The following is a 17,890-nucleotide window of genomic DNA, read 5'->3' on the forward strand; positions in this document are numbered from 1 at the left end:
GATGGAAGACGGAATGTTGGCCTTAAGTTGTATTGTGTTTCTTTTGGATGGCATAATGGGGTCTCAAAATATAGCTAGGATGTTACCAATATAACTTTCATTTGCTTAACCCATCCTCCCCCTTTCCTTCCTTCTACATCATTTTGCTGCAGTCAGAATCTCAGGTTTCCAGAGATATTGGGCTGCAAATTGCCCTGATAAAAGGAAGAGTCATTTGACCTGTCTCTGTTCATCATAGTGTGAACTGTCAAAGGAATGAGCTGTCTTTAAATATATGTAGATGTGTTTAAATAAAAAAAACACACTGAGGAAATAAAAAAAATCTGTAATAACCTAGGCAGGCTTTGTAATGAACAATTTTATAGATAACAGAAAAATGATCCTATGGAGGTTTACTTGGAAGTAAATCCCATTAAGTTCAGTTGAATGTTTCCTATTATATCTGCTTAGAATTGCCACTTTACAGAGAGAGAGAGACAGAGAGAGAGAGAGAGAGAGAGAGAGAGAGAGAAATATCCAATAGTCATTTTTTAAAAACATGTCTCTTCAGTTTAGTGTTTACTCATAAGTTAAATACTTTTTAGAATTGGGGCCATAATATTCCTTTTTCTAAAAATTGCCTACAGGATTAATTCATTTCATATTTGTTGATTCAGTATGTCATTGGATAAAGATGTGATGGGACTCGGTGCATTTCAAGCAGAAACATTTTCTTGACATCCATCTAATTAGAATTATCTGAATCTTAACATTTGTTTTTAGTGAGAACCATATTGACTGGCATATCAGCACAACAGCCCTTAAAAGATTAAACCTATAAAACTCTTTCCTTTAAAACATAACATATTTTAACTTCAAATAATGACACAAAATGTATTTCCACCAGGCACAGTATAGCCATTAATCTAACACATCCCTGCATACTGCTTGCCTCTTGTCCATCGAACAAATGCAGTTTATGCAAATGTTGGTTCCTCATTGAAATATTTTAATCTCAAATTGATGACTTTGAATTGGCTAAAAGGGCCATGACAGGCTGTGGTATTCCCCACTACTGTGTATGGATGTGAAAGCTGGTCAATGAAGAAGGCTGACAAAGAAAAACACACACACACACACACACAGAGAGAGAGAGAGAGAGAGAGAGAGAGAGAGAGAGAGAGAGAGAGAGAGAGAGAGAGAGAGAGAGAGAGAGAGAGAGATCAGGTATTGCCCAAAAGAGGGTGCTAGGTCAAATCAAGATACAAATCTCTTGAGAAGCAAAAATGACTATCATACTATAGGCACACCATAAGACAAGACTCACTGAAAAGGCAACAATAATGGGGGGAGGAATTGAAGACAGTAGAAAAAGACAAGGACCATAAGAATGAATTGACTCAATCAGAAAAGCCACTGTTTGAGTTTACAAGACCTAAAAAGAACGGTTAACGATGGGACCTTTTGGAGGTCACCAATTTTGCCATAACAGTTGATGGCATACAACAACAGATAGGACATTGGACACCTTGTTTAACCATCTACCCAAATATTGTCAACTTTGACTGGTGGCAGTTCAGGGTAGAATCTTTCTTTCTTTCTTTCTTTCTTTCTTTCTTTCTTTCTTTCTTTCTTTCTTTCTTTCTTTCTTTCTTTCTTTATTTATTTATTTATTTATTTATTTATTTATTTATTTATTTATTGTCATTATAAGTATATACACAGTACTGTATACCCATACAATGAGATTCACAAACATCCAGAGACCAGACACATGCACACACATAAAATTCCCCAAACACTCCCCACCCACTAAAAAAAATCCCCCAACACTCCCTACCCACTGGGCAATGTTATACCCCATGGCAGCTTTGGGACTTTCATTAGATTGCATTGTCCGGCAGATGTCTTTCCTACTGATTATTTAATTGGAGGTACCAGAATTGGAATATCCAACATTCCACATTTAAGCATGTCTCCTGCTAATTTGTAGTCCTTCCAACTCTCACAAAGTGTTTTACTATGAGGATCAAACCCAGCCATTGAAATCCAGTAGTAAATTGTATGGTATGGTATGCCCACTGACTTAGTGGGGATTTGGTGAGTCAGCTCCTCCATAAGTTACATTGATTCAAGGGACCTACACTAGTTGTGACTTAATACTGGATTTCAGCCACTGACTTCATAAGTTACATTCACAATGGCCTGTTTTGCCTCCCTTATGCAAGTCCATTGTATCTCAATCATGACAGAGCAATACTGTAGTTCAACTCACAAAGTACTGAAAGAGGGAGTAACATATTAAAACACATTCTAAATGAGATGGAAACACTGTTAAGAGGAAGTAGATCATAAACCATGAAAACTCATGCTGAAATAAATGTTTTGATCTTAAAGGTACCGCAATTTTATTTTTATTTTTTTGGCTTTCCATAGAAGCTGAAACGGACTAGTACACTTCTCTCTCCAAAAACTGTTAAGAGACATTTCCTCTGTCTTCATGGATCAGGTTCAACCTATCCACAAGGGGCTTGTGGTTCAGTTTTTCTAGCTTGTAGTGGTAGCTATCAGTATCACGCTGTCCTTTGAGCCGTTAGTTTTGGCCGGTATTGTAGCTGTCTCAACTCTGACCTTATCTGGATGTGAATAACTTGACTTCAGTGGCCTGTGCTCCCACTTGGGTTATTGCAACGCATGGTATCCGGGGCTGCTTTTGTATGTAGCCCATTTGGTACAGAATATGGCCGCGAGAGCCATGAGATATTATTAACATGTTCCGCAGGTTCTTTTTTTCTCGTCATCCATTTCTGGAAAATGTGGAAAAGGAGAAATATGGTAATAATATGTGATTCTATTTCACCATCAAATTCAAATCACGTCTGCAATATATACTTTCTAAATACAATACATGATTGAGTCTTAGTATAGTTAATTTTGGACCGAACAAGAAGAGAATAAGGTAATTTTTCATTTGATACTAAAGATCTTAACTAGTAACAAATATGTTATGCTGACATTGATTTTTCCCACAAAACTACAAGTGATTTTTTCCATTACATCTGAAATATTCTCAGGGCACGCTCATTGATAATATATTATGACAGACTCAACACCTAAGGAACCAGAATGATTTTGGTATAGGAGAAACTTCTTTTAACTTTGGCTCTTTATCCACAACAATACCCACTAACGCATGGGACTGAATTCAGAAAGCAGCAATAAGTGAGGTTTTATTTATAAGAAACTATCTTTCACAATTTAACCTACTTGTTGACATGCCCCTATATATGGGTAGCACTTAAATTTCATAGATCCCTAACCAATCGATTGGTAAGAGAAGAACCAAAATTCTACCACATAACAGAATTTTGCTAAATGATAGTGCAGCTAGATGGTTAAGGTGCTTTATGGGCTATCAAAGTCCGTCAGTGTATGGCAGATAACAAGGATATAATAAACTTTTAAAAGTGATTTGCAGAGAAGGCCCATCCAAGAGATGGGTGCACAGAGAGTTAACTTTATTGTTCACTTTGTGGAAAAGCAAAGAGCAGATTATCTGCAGCAAGAGGGGGTAAAGGCATACACAATAGCACCCATAGCAACAACTTCTAAGCTAACTTACAGCCACATGGATACCCCAGTCCTAATGTCCACCATTTGATCTTAGTATCATAGAACATAACTCAATAAACTAGTGAGAGGAAGGGCCTCCTGCAGGGAGAAAGAGACCCCCACTGATAGGAACATATAATGGCAACTTATTGTTTATGCTACAATGTAGGAGAAAGCATGTGCTACAAGAGCAAGGAAAGGTCAGCTGCACAAGTTATCCCATCACCTTGTTCCTTCATTTATTGTGTAACATAAGCTATTAAATATGGTGTTTGGCAATGGAAGAAAGAAGTTGAACATTTATGGCAAGCAGGCAAAGGAGGAGAAGAAAAAAAAAACCCTGGTTCATTCCAAACTATGTATGATCTTTTTTTCTTTTACAAGTTAACCATCCAAAGGATGCATCTGAACCTTTGCTATAGTAATAGGAATATTTCTTATAGTTCTTCCCCTGACTCTGGGAAAGCATCACACAAGGCAAATCAAAATAGCACATCTGTTATAGAGTATTATACATGAAGGATTAGGGTGTTTTTTTTTGTTTTTGACAGTGGACTAACGGTAAACTCTTCTGGGTTTACTCAGGAACTTTTCAATAGGAAACCACTACTGCCCATACTTGAATTTTTTTTTACACATCATTCGCATGTTGCAATATCTCTTGATTCTAATAGTTCAACTGCTGAAATAGAGCTAAATGGCAACCAAGGAATCTTAAATAAACCCAGCAAAGGAAAGTGTTGAATCAAAGACAGCCTCTAACACATCTGGAGGGAATGAGATTGGAGAAGGCTGAACTGGAATGTTTTAGGGTAAGGCTGGGTTGTAAAGGTGGATGTTTGGTAGGAGTGTCTACGGTGCTGAATAGAGAGGGGCACGAAATGACCACAAACCAAAAACCCCCACAAACTAAACCAGTTTGTGGTTCATTTCATGGGTGGTTTCACGAAGTGAAACAAAATGCCGGACTTTTTCATCATAGACATTTTCGTTTCATTCTTCCCTGCCAGAAAGCCCACTTTCATAGATCCCAACATCTCCCTTACTTGCTCCAAGCCCCCCCCTCTTCTTCCTCCTTCTTTTTTACTGCCCAGCTGAGTGGGACAGGAAGCTGTTTCAGGTGCACTTCCTGCCCCAGTGCTTCCTGGCAGGCTTAGGGTATTGTGGGAAGTATCGTTTTGCTGCCATGGAGCTATGCTGAACAGAGGGAACCCTAAAAAAATGCTTTCCACAATACGAGCAAGCATTGAGCCTACTGTCTTACTCACTTGGGCAGTGAGGCAACAGTGGCCCAGAGCATGTAAGGTAGATGTTGTGGCCTATGAAGGGGGGCACGTGGGTGAGAAACCCATGAAAGGGGGCTTCTCTGTCATTTAGAGATGGGCCCAAACCGAACGAACCATGAACCGGTTCATTTAAAAAAAAAAATCAATATGGTTCATGGTTTTTGAATGACACCAATGAACCACCAATCCCCATTGTGCTGTTTCATGCCCATCTCTAGTGCTGGATGAATTTCCTGTTGTCAGCTATCCATCCATCCATCCATCCATCCATCCATCCATCCATCCATCCATCCATCCATCCATCCATCCATCCATCCATCCATCCATCCATCCATCCATCCATCCATCCATCCATTTATTTATTTATTTATTTATTTATTTATTTATTTATTTATTTATTTATTTAATTTATGTGCCGCCAACTCTACCCAGAGGTCTCTGGGCGGCTTACAATAATTAAAATTCAATACAATAAAATGATTAAAATACAATTAAAATACAATTAAAATACAATTAAAATTGCCATCATCAGGACCCACAGTTGTTATTTCAATTAAAAGCCTTCTGGAACAGGAAGGTTTTCACCTGGCGCTGAAATGTCATCAAGGTCGGCGCCAGACGAATTTCAGTTGGGAGGGCATTATGGGGCACAAGTAGTCTGCACAGTGGATGGAAAGCAGAAGACAGATCTCGCCAAATTTACAAATTCAGTTTTGTCAATTTTCTCTATGTGGATGTTTCGGCCTGTGTTTCAATTCATCTACAAACCTAATAAACCCATTCATATGTAAGTTTCATAGATCCAAGTAAGTTAGTACAATATTTTGAACCTCATATATTTGCCCTACCTCCCTAGATCTGGGAGGTATTCCCACCCCACCAATTCCTTGCCATTCTTCCCTGCACTCTTTGTGTATTTATCCATGTATATGCATGAGAAAGGAAAATAGAGTTCTTTTTCATCGTTGAAACAATATTGGAGCTTAACTGTAGCTCTGATACTAACACACATGAGAAGAATTAACCCCCATGGGACCTAGTGAAACATATGTCAAAGTAAGCATCCATAGGATTGCTCTGTGAAATGTTTTCTAGGTTTTTCTGGTTTTCTGTAAACTAGTGTCTTACAGTTGAGAGATACAGTTTTGTGTTGTATTAGAAAGTTTTTTTTAAAAAAAATGCAGAACTATATAAAAAAGAGAGAAACTATCTTGGGGTTTTTTTGCTCCAAGGATAAAGGGGTAAATAACACAGGATCTATGCAAACTAATTCTATGACTTTCCAGCAATGAGAATGACACTCAAGAGGACTGTGATATTCTGTGATACCAAATAAATGGACTGCAAGCACTCTGCTGGGTAATAGACAGATTTCACTGAAACTCTGGAAAGATTCCATAATTTGAGATATAAAAGAAGGCCTCACCATCGCTGCTGCATAAATTGCTGGCCTTTAAAAGCCTTATTTTTAGATGATGAAGATAAAATAGAAGATTTTGATGAGATAAGGTCTTCCCTTCCTTCCACACAAATTAATTGTACAATTTAATAAACTAACAGGTGGTTCTACTTCAGACACAGCAGATGTTATGGTGAATGAATGGAGTCCCCTCTTGTGATCATCTTGTCCCCATGCTATTCCATTCTTTATACCAATCCTTTTCTTTTTCCCCTTCTCTATTTTTTTCTGTTTGATTTATGAGCTGCTACAGTATGAGATGTTTTGTCTGAATTATATGAATATTGATGACAGAGTAGTGTTGATTTGGGCTGAACTAATAACTTTTATGGCCTTCCTGGAAAAGCTGCTGTTTCACAATGAAGTATGGCTCCCTACTGTGGTATCAAATTCTCACACCTTTGTATTAGAGTACAGAGGGTCTCTCTATTTCCGAAAAGTGTCTTCCATGGCTGTGTGTTTTGTTGGATGTGGAAAAAATTACCTTGAAAATCTCAGAAAATGGCTCCCTTCTCCTTGATGCACAGCAATCCTGTTTGGACAAGGAGTCCATAGTGAAGTGGAAGGTGATTTTCTTGGAATTACTCTGATAATTAAAAAACGAACAAACAAAAACCTTAAAAAAACCTTCCTAAGTTCTGTTTACGATTTCCAGTGCTGGCTCATTGCAGTGAGGAAAAAAAAGTTTGTTTTCTTCTTCATTCCAACATTTTTTATGGCATCTCTGTCTTCATTCCAATATTGCTTCTATTACCTCATTTCACAGAATGTAGTTCCCCACATTAAAAAATGGGGAATGAATTATCCCATCTGCAGACTGGCACAGTTGAAGGTCCAAATCCTGGGACCTTTTGAGGAATGAAGGGGCTATGAATCCAATCGAGAAGACCCCCCACACTTACAAGTTAATTAGCTCTTCACCAAAAGTCATTAGAAAAGTCATTACAGAGCAAATCCTACTTTACTACTGGGATCAATGATAATTCTTCTTAAGCCTCAGTACCATCCTCCATCTGAACATTTCCACCATCATCCCATTCACCTTCTGCAGATGTATACAAGCCATGATGTTCCACTGAGCTTGCTACTGTATTCCAATTCCCTCCACCTTTAGTATGAAGCACATTCAGCATTGTCTTGCTTCTTCCATGTCCCATAATTCATGGAATGTTGAGAGACTGTAAAACTGAGTTTTGGATTCTAGGAAAGAAGTTCCGATGTTTTACAATGTTTCAGATTTAGAAATTGCAAACCTGAATTTTGGACACTAGTGGGGGGCTTGAGTTAACTCCAGAGTCATCATAAAACCAGAGTGATCATAAGATCCCAAAGTCATAAAAGAAGTGGTTGCAAGTCAGATGTTTGCTGACACTCCTCAGCTCCAGAATATCGTGTACCATGTTTTAAGATGAGATGAATGAATTGATTCTTTCAATTGTACTTGTCCCATATACTAGACATAACCGCATATTTTATAATAGCTCTTCCATTCGAAACACATTTTCGATGAAATAAGTCCTGCTGATGTTGATGATCAAGACATATTGATTCTTAACTTCTGTTAACTAAAAAGTGATTTTATCCCTTCCTGTTCAGTCATCAATGAATAGAGGTAAGAAATGGGCTCACTGTGTGTATATTAATATATCTCTTGTTTTTATTCAAAAAAAATTGTTCTGAGTAACTGAAAACAGGTTCTCTAGCATGTAACTAAGGGACCCAGAAAAGGAAGAAAATTGATGGGGAGGGTAGACTTGCCCCACTGCCACCCCGTACTACCTTTGATTCATGGACTGTAGCATTTAACCCACCTTCTGTGTGTGCTCCCACCAAAGAAACAACAACCCCCAAAACCCGAGCAATAAGTTTGGGGTTGGCACCTAAACCTGTGAGTAGGAATTGTCTCTTGAATTACATCTATCACTAATTCAGGCAAACATTCAGAATTCCCTTTTACACTGTTTTTATAACTGTGCCACGGCTTTAAAAAGGAAGAACTTTTTTGGGGGGAAAATCACACCACATTATTTTCTTTGGCGACACATCAAAAACTAGTGACCAGTAGAGTATGAGGGTATAAGAACTTGTAATCGTTATCGAGCAGGATTGGCAACCCCAAAAATTAAAAGCTTACAAAGGAATGAAAAGAGTCAATGGACAGGTAAAAACAAAATGTAAGAAACAATGTTTTGGCTGTCAATACAAAAGCGAACTCTCTGGCCAGGAATCTTACAGATCAGCTTGCAGTTCCATTCATAAACATTGTATCACACATCTCACCCGTCATAACTACCATTTCTGGGACACCTGTCAATTGACCCCAGTCACTTATGTGCAGGTCATTTATATGGATAAACAAAAGCGCAATTATAGTTGTAGCTGCAGTCAGGGTACTGTCCCCTAGATAGCTCCACGTTCCGACACCCGCAGATTATGTCAGTTAATCTGCAAAGCAATGCTGCCTCCTGTATGTGAGCAGCTGTTTGAGAGTAGAGATTCCACAGGAGTGGGCCACCCACACCATCAGCAGTCCTGACTGTGTAGGACTGTGTTGCTTCCTACACAGAAGCAACTCCTCATATGTCGGCAGTCATTGGCAGATGATTGTGCTGAAGGCAAAGACCCCAGATGTTGAGGCTAGCTTGAGGGTGCAGCATTAGGGAGAAGAACAGAAGCACCACGTGAATGTCCTAGATGCCAGTATTGTAGAAGTAAGGGTTCTAGAAGATGGGGAAAGCCAGTGGAAATCAAGAATAAGATTGAAATAAACATTGTCTGTATTCCCTCAAGATCTCCAAGCTCCAGGTGTGTTCCTAGCCACTGTCCTGCACACTTTTAGCTAAAGCTCTAAAACTATACTACTAAATAGTGCAGTACAGCCTGTAGAGGAATATCAGAAACAGTTTACTTGTGGTCTCCATGGATAGCTAATGGTTTCATATCTTGTCTTCCTTTAAGATATTTAGGGCAAACAAATCTTGAGGCCACAACGTGTTATAGCAGTCAAAGTGAGATGAGTAACTGTTTTTGTATTACAATTTCCACAGTGACCAAGTGGTCTTGGTAGCGAGAGACCTTTGGGGAGTTATGCTGAAAACAAAAACAGAAAAACTTCCTCCAGCTTTGGGCAACAGGTATCTCAGGCAGAGAGAGAGGAGGAAAAGCCACCTTCCTGGAAATAAAAGAGGGCACTGAATTCTCACTGCATGCTAACACAAAATGTGCATTTATGTGTCTGCCACACAAAGACATTATACTTGTGCTGTTTGTTTCATCACAGGAGTGCTTTTAAAATGGTGCCAATTCTTTTTTTTAAAATCATTTCTAAACCTTTGTTTGGTCTATGTTGTGCTCTACAGCGCAGAGTAAGGAAAGGCAATAAACACTGCTAGCCATGTTAGGACATAATTACTAATTTCCTAGTGGAAATTTGTGAGCGCCGAGGACCAAGTATTTATTATGTCTCCTGAACAGATTTCAGAACTTGGAAATACTCAAGCACTAAATTCAGGAAAGGCAAGAGAACAGGACATAATTCACTTTTTCAAAAAGGTGGGGGAACAGTGGGCCGATGGAGTTTTGCTCACTTGAGAAAGTACTCGTGATTTTATTACAGAAATAAAACACTATGTTTTTTCAAAGTCATGTTGAACAACAATCTGTTGTTAATAATTTATTTCTCCCAATGAAAAATATGAATGTAATCATCATCATCATCTGAAAAATTCTGGGCAGGAAAGGATACTATGGCTCATCGAGTCCAGCCCTGTCAGGGAAGCACAATGGGAAAGATCTCCCAACGTCTGGCTCTGCAGCCAGTTACCTAAACCATTCAGCTAATATTATTAACATTTCATGTTAATAAATAAAAATGTAAGAAATGACTAGAGATAGGCATGAACTATTGATTGGTCCTTTGGATGGAGAGGTGTTTGTTGATTTCCAGCCCCGCCTCTTCTAGCGGGTACCCAGTCAGATCGGTACCCCAGCTTCCCTGCCCTGCCTTCTCTGGGCGCTGCCTCTGACTGGGAGCCTGCCAGATGAGATGGGGCTGGGAAGTACCGAACCCCTGCTTGTCCAAAGGATGAACCGGCATGAACTGGTGATTCATGCCCATCTCTAGATTAGGCTAAAAGCCTTTCATGTTCAGCCTTCCTGTTTCCTACAGTAGTCAACCAGATGCTTATGGGAAACGCACAAGCCATACTCTTTGCCCTTGCCATGGTTCCCCAGCAGCTGGTATTCAGTGTTGGTGACTTCTCCTCGATATAGTATAGCCATTGTGGCTTATACACACATACCTTTAGTCTCAAGTATTTGTCTCATTACCTTTGAACACCTGCTAAGATGGTAGCCATCACATCTTGTAAGAGTCACTTTCCTAATTCAGTAATATGCTGTGCAGTTGATAAACATAGTTTCTTTCTTGGTCCATTTCAACATGATCAAGGCTGCAATCCTTGCCTACTTCAGTTGTCCCTGCATGTGCAGTGGTTATAAGTGGGTAGAGGTTATGGGGCTTTGGGACACTGCCTCCTGCCATTCTGAGAGGATGGGCTCTTTACCCACCAGTATCCCCTGTGCAATCAGGCGAATGCCCATACATGCCTAGACTGAGGCCTAAACCAGACAATATAGTTAGTGCACTTTCCAAAGCAGAGCTTCCTGATGAGATGTCTTAGTAGGACCATACCTGCCTCATTCTACATGTTGCAAATTAACTTGCTTTTGTTTATGATTGTTCATTTAGGAAGTAGGCTTCATTTGCAATTCTGAAGGACCTACATGTCTGAAGGGTAAATGTAATAGCAGGAAAGTTGAGATTCTTGGGATCAGTGAATCACAGAATCATGAGCAGAGGTACAAAAATTAGTGTGAAGATCAAGATACATTATATTGATTTACAGCAAAGTATTAATCCTTGGGATGCCCAATATGAGTAAACGGATAAATGAAGGACTGGTGCTCATGAGACTTGGGTTCAAATCCCTGTTTGACCATATAAACTCATCTGGGATGGTGCTGGGGCTGCTAAAACGATTAACTATCTCACCTACCTTGAAAGCCCTATTAGGGTTCCTGCAAGTCAGTTCTGACTTGATGGCACATAGCTCTAATAATGCTTATTATTTATACTGAGTTTTGACTCCGTTGAAAGCAGAACAGGTCTTTGGATATCTTGAATCACAACTCCTGTTGTCCCCTATTGGCCGGGGCATCTGGACACTGAGGTCTAGATATACTAGGGGAAGAAATATTCCTACTCTGGTTTCCTGAGTCCTAGAACATCACTCTGTCCTCTACATCACACAGGCAGCTGGTACTATTATTATTATTAGACTGGTGTTATTATTCTCAGATTATAGGCAGGAATTGATATTCAGAGTTCTACGAGTTCCTGTGATAGGGTTCTCATTGCACACCTTCTAATATTCCCAAGCTTCCAATGTAGGGTAGAGGGAGTTGCCAGAGGAGGAAGGATTCATTCCACCAATGATATCCACTTGGCTGGTACACGGGCATTTTTGGAATTAACTTGGGATTATGGCTGAGAGCCAGTAGATTGGCTACCACCATCCACGGAGTCCACAGTAATCTGAGATTTGAGACAGTGGTTTCCTAGCTCATCGCTCTTCCCACCCGGTGTTAGTGTAGATGTGTTAGAAGAGGATGTGGTGATAGTGGTGGTAGCAGCACAAGACTAGGCATAAGGGAAGGCTCATTGTAAACAAAGAAAGGGGGTGTCTGCATTTTTAAAAACTGCATTGTGTGCTATGAGCTAGGACCCCCCTTCTCCTAAGAACCTGTCTCCAGTTCCCCAAATTCTATTTGTTATTTGGAATATTAACTACCAAGAAATGACATCCATGCAAAAAAAAAATTAACCTTGTTCAGTTGGATTTAAATTTCTTTTCCAGGTTCTAGATGATCTCCCCCCCCCCCCTGATAAATAGGCAGAACAGGGCTGAATGTTTCAGGCAGCAAAATTACCAAGCTTTAGCACCACCCTAACTGCTATAAATACTCAATATAAGCACGGTTTAGCAGTCTGGTAAAACTAATGGGGAGGTATTGAAGATACTGTATTCTCTTCCGAGTTGCTAATTATCTTAGACCTAGCCCTACACCAGCAAATGACAGATAGGTAGTTAAACTCTGTCTCAGTGAATGGTCTATCAGCATTGTCTAGCAGGGGTCTCAAACATGCGGTCCGGGGGCCATTTGCAGCCCCCCAGATGATAGTTTGTGGCCCTTGCCTTGCCTGCCCCCCCAAAGCACGCACACATCGTCTGCTGTCAAGAGTTTTAAAAAAGCCTTGCCTCGCTCGCCGGCTCTCTCCCAAGACAGCACCTCTTGCACCTTCCATCCAGAACTGCAGCCTGCCAGCCAGCCCACCTGTCTGTCGGCTAAGGAAACTCCTGGGCGGCTTCCTCGGGCTCTTGCTCCGCTTGGCGGAAAATCTGATGCGGCCCAGCCTCACCCAGCCTCTGCCTCTAGCGGCCCCCAGGTAAATTGAGTTTAAAAACCCCGGTCTATAGGCTCATTACCTGTACATTTTTAAAATCAAACTTAACCAGACCATCTAACAATTATATTCGGCGACCTCTATCAGGACTACACATTGCAAACACATTCATAAACGTCCTGGGCTGTCTCCATAATTTTTGCAGGTGTTTTGGACCAGAATTCATTAGAAACCCATTGCAGTGAACAGAGGCTGAAAAGCTGCAATGATTAGCAGATTGTGCCCCTTGTGTATTTAAATTTAAGTGAAGTTTTTGAAACTACTGAATTGAATTTTTTTACAGTGCATGACATTATTATGACCTTACCAAATTAAAGCTTTCCTTTACTAAGCATGTTTCCCTGTGCGTAAGAGAGCATGAATGCAGAACTGAAAATAATAATAATAACAATACAGCAGAGGGTTGTGTGTGTATGTATGTGTTTTGGTTTTGTTTTCTTCCTTTCTTCTATGTACTGGTTACCCCTGTGTTTTAGTCCTTGCACTCAAAGTACCATTTGTGAATAGAACACTAATTGCATTATAGCTAATCCATTTAGTCAACAGTTCATTCTCTCACCTCAAAGATGAAACTGGATGTCAATGTGAGAGATAACACTGACATGAACTTGTGTATCAGGCAAGATGACAAATGCCAGTAAGAATCATACTTAATCCTTTAAAGCTGTGACTGAGAAGTGGCATTTGGAGTGGATTTAAACTTGGTAATAGCCAAGAAAAGATTAACCATTACAACAAACCATTAGAGAAAGTTCTCTAAAAAGAAATCCAAGTATTAGAGCCCCGACTTTACGAAAAATGGCCTTATACCATTAATTTACAAACAAGAATATTCAATTATCATGAGACCCTTTCTCATTAGAAATTAAAATAATTTTAGAAACTGCCATTGTCTAAGAAACTATGAGAGATAACCCTTAGGATTTTTCTTCCTTGGCAAAAGCAATCTATTCTAGGATTATTTAGATTTCTCTAGCAAGCACTTAGAATTGCTCCTGGAATAATAGCTTTTGCAAACATTTGCACAGACAGCTCTGAATGAGCTATCTTGCTAATAATGTTATACCAACAATGTGTGTGTTTGCAGTGAACTGGATACTAACAGAAGATCAAATAAATGTGCTTTAAAACACTTGTGTCAAGATCTCATTCCCCAAGGAAAAGTTGTGGGAAATGAAAGGAGGACAAGGAGAAGGAGGAGGGGTGTATCCAAGTGGAGAGAAAAACACATGCCCAAACTGAAATGAAGTTGCATAAATAAATTGGATAGTTTAAAAGTGGAAATATGTATATATGATTTCAATAAGAATCCAAGGCAGGCCTTTCAACATCACAATAATCCAAGTTTATGCATCAACCACCTGAAGAGGCTGAAACTGACCAATTCTATGAAGACTTACAACACCTTCTAGAATTGACACCAAAGAAAGATGTTCTTCTCATTATAGGGGACTGGAATGCTAAAGTAGGGAGTCAAGAGATAAAAGGAACAACAGGTAAGTTTGGCCTTGGAGTTATAGAGTTTTGTCAAGAGAACAAGCTGGTCATCACAAACACTCTTTTTCAACAACACAAGAGGCAGTTCTACACATGGACATCACCAGATGGGCAATACCGAAATCAGATTGATTACATTCTCTGCAGCCAAAGATGGAGAAGCTCTATACAGTCAGCAAAAACAAGACCTGGAGCTGATTGTGGCTCTGATCACCAGTTTCTTAAAGCAAAATTCAAGCTTAAACTGAAGAAAATAGGAATAACCACTGGGCTAGTCAGGTATAATCTAAACCAAATCCCTTACGAATACATAGTGGAAGTAAAGAACAGATTTAAGGAACTCAATTTGGTGGACAGAGTGCCTGAAGAACTATGGATGGAGGCTTGTAACATCTCGTGGTGCAGTGGTTAAACTGCTATACTACAGCTAAAACTGTGCTCACGACTTGGGGTTCAATTCCAGGTAGCTGGCTCAAGGTTGACTCAGCCTTCTATCCTTCCGAGATAGATAAAATGAGTACCCAGCTCGCCGGGGGGGGGGGGGGGACAATGTGCATAATTAATTTGTAAAGCACCCAGAGAGTGCTTGAAGGAGAAAAGAAAAAGAAATGCAAGAAAGCAAACTGGCTGTCCAACAAGGCCTTACAAATAGCAGAGAAGAGAATGGAAACAAAATACAGGGGAGACAGGGAAAGTTACAGAAAATTGAATGCAGACTTCCAAAGAATAGCAAGGAGAGACAAGAGGGCCTTCTTAAATGAACAGTGCAAAGAAATAGAGGAAAATAATAGAAAGGGAAAAACCAGAGATCTGTTCAAGAAAATTGGAGTTATGAAAGGAACCTTTTGTGCAAAATTGGACATGATAAAGGACAAAATTTTGTTGCCATCATCACAATGGTGCTATAATTTTACTGTGTTTCATATGCATCAGTGCAAATGCACAAACTGTTACTCGTCAAGTGATATTTTGGGTTGAGTTGAATTTAGATATTTTGCTCTTATGTATCAGGAATATAGAAGCACTTACAAGAACAGATTGTATGCTCACAGGCATGCATACAAGTATGCAAAAAAAAAAGAAATGTTTGCAAGAATCTAAGTAAATATTTACAGCTGTGTTTGTGTAACATGGAGCAGCAAATAACTGAGTCCTTGGTTGAATTCCCAGTGTTGTACTGAGTCATACAACTGGTGCACTTCTAGGAATTCAGCTGAGGACTTGTTAATTAGAGGCGATTCACCACTCAATGTTACAACAATGAACTTACTCCGGTGTAAATATTAACTTTGATTCTAGCCGTTAGTTGTGTGCTTCACAGCTGAAATAACACACACAGGTATCTAAATCCAGAGTATAAAACCAAGATCTAAAAATATTAGTAACATCACTGGAATCCATCAGGTAAGTGTGAATTTAAGATTATTCTTGGTTACATTCAGTCCCAGGTCTCATGCTAATTCTCATTCTTCCAGTTGAAAGAGATTGTTTTTCAAGGGTTAAATCTAATGAAAATGGCTATTTCTTTCTAATACAGCATTAATAGTTCCATACCACTGGCGATAGTCATACTCATGTTCATTCAGCATGGAGGCACAAGGTCAGCTTTTAGAGTCATCCAAAGCAATGAGAAATCTAAAACCTAGCATTGCTAGGTGACAAAGAAGGATTAAACTTGGTTTTAAGGAAGATTTAGGGTATGGGTGCCCCACATATCTTTTTAGACTACAACTCCCATTATCCCTGACCATGAACTATACCAGCCAAGTCTGATTAGTGTTGCTCTTCAACATCTGGAAAGCAGTTCTTTAAGGAAAAAATGGCAATGTTTCTTTTGATAACTGTTTATTTGAAAAAAAAATGAAAATAAATCCCTTATTCTCTGATTTAACAAATGTTCAAACCAAAGTAGCTCTAGTTTTTATTACATTTGTCTGGGGAACATGAATTATCTCAAAGGCTTGACAATGAAAATGCATAATAATTTGATGATCATACATAAACAAACGTGTTCCCAAAAATCCTTTGTGGTTTGATGAAGGATTTCTATAATTTTCAAAAGACATAATCTTAATTTAAGGTAAGATGATGAATAATGACATGCATACGTCTTTCATATGTATATATGTATGAAGGCAGTTTATTAATGCAATGATTATTTCTGACATTTAGATTTAAAATGAATATATGTTGTTTTATTAATGTTTAAATGCAGAAATAATGACCTGGTAGTTTGTTTCATTAGTGATTTAGAGCCACTGTGGCAAACAAATCGGTTAAAGAGCAGTGTTGTCTTTCTTCTTTTGATTAAAACAATTTTTAACGGCAAAGCAATCCACGATTAGGTAAGTCCTTGTTTATGTTCCTACCAAAAACAATATTTAAAACTGCTCTTCTTCCATTGAAAAGAAGTGCTTAAAAATTGAAAATGGCTATACTAATGGGAGATGGTTTTACAAGTGTAAACTCAGATGCCTGAATGCCATGTCTGTAACAAAAGGAATTGCACTCACAAAAGTGTGTCCTTGACAGTTTTGAAACAGAGACAGAACACTTGCTGTCTGAGTGAGCCAGCCAGCTGACAACCAAGCCCTCGTTGGTTGAGAGGTCTCAGGAGAATACATTGGGAGAAACCGCCATGAATTTTTTCCCTCAAGTACTTAATTGTTCCAAGCTTATTAAAGGTCTTTCTTATTCCCCAACTGCTTCAGTGATCAGGAAAAGAAAGCAAGAACAGTGCCGTGCAGATTGAAAGAAGCAGACGCTGCAGTGTGCAGGCTGATTTTCAAGGTGAGTCTCAGTCTACACAGCTCTCTGAGCTTCATTTGAAAAAGGAATTTCGGAAAGGAGGATTCTGAAGAATTGCTTCCTATAGAAAAACATGACTGCTTCTCTTGCAGCCTTTTAGAAGACACGGTTGTCATTGCAGAAAAATGCAGAAGACTGAGTCCTTATTTTCCTTTCCATTTTCACCTGAGTAGGAAGGCGTGGAATTTACCAGACACTCACAAATTTAACCAGTTTAGAAAATAAACCACAACATGCAATTGCTTCTCGATGTATTCGCAAAGGCTTCTCGTTTCAAGTAAGCAACTAGAGCAATGAGGAATAGAAACTAATAATCTACAGGCTCTCATGCAGCCCAAAGCACATTTTTTGGGGAATCAGTCATTTATCCAAAGTAGACAAGGCCATTCACAGTTCAGCATATTGTATCCCAATAGGTCTGTTTTCTGAATCTCTCATTTTATAGGAGCATGTGTTCAAAAGCAAGACCTGGTTTTGACCTATTGTTGAGCATAACCTGAGTTTAGTCTTGGTCTTCCATGGTTCTTCTTCCTCTCTCCTGCTCTGGTGTGGATGCATAAAGAAGACTGGAAGACTATGATTTTTCTTGTGAACTACTGTGCTGCCTCAACTTACGAAATAAAGCCATATTGGAACGGTGGCCGTAACTTGAAATTTTCGTAAGTTGAAGCACCATTTCCCATAGGAATGCATTGAAAACCAATTAATCTGTTCCGGTTGAAG

This window comes from Pogona vitticeps, chromosome 3, assembly GCF_051106095.1.
Source record: "Pogona vitticeps strain Pit_001003342236 chromosome 3, PviZW2.1, whole genome shotgun sequence".
Classification (NCBI taxonomy): Eukaryota; Metazoa; Chordata; class Lepidosauria; order Squamata; family Agamidae; genus Pogona; species Pogona vitticeps.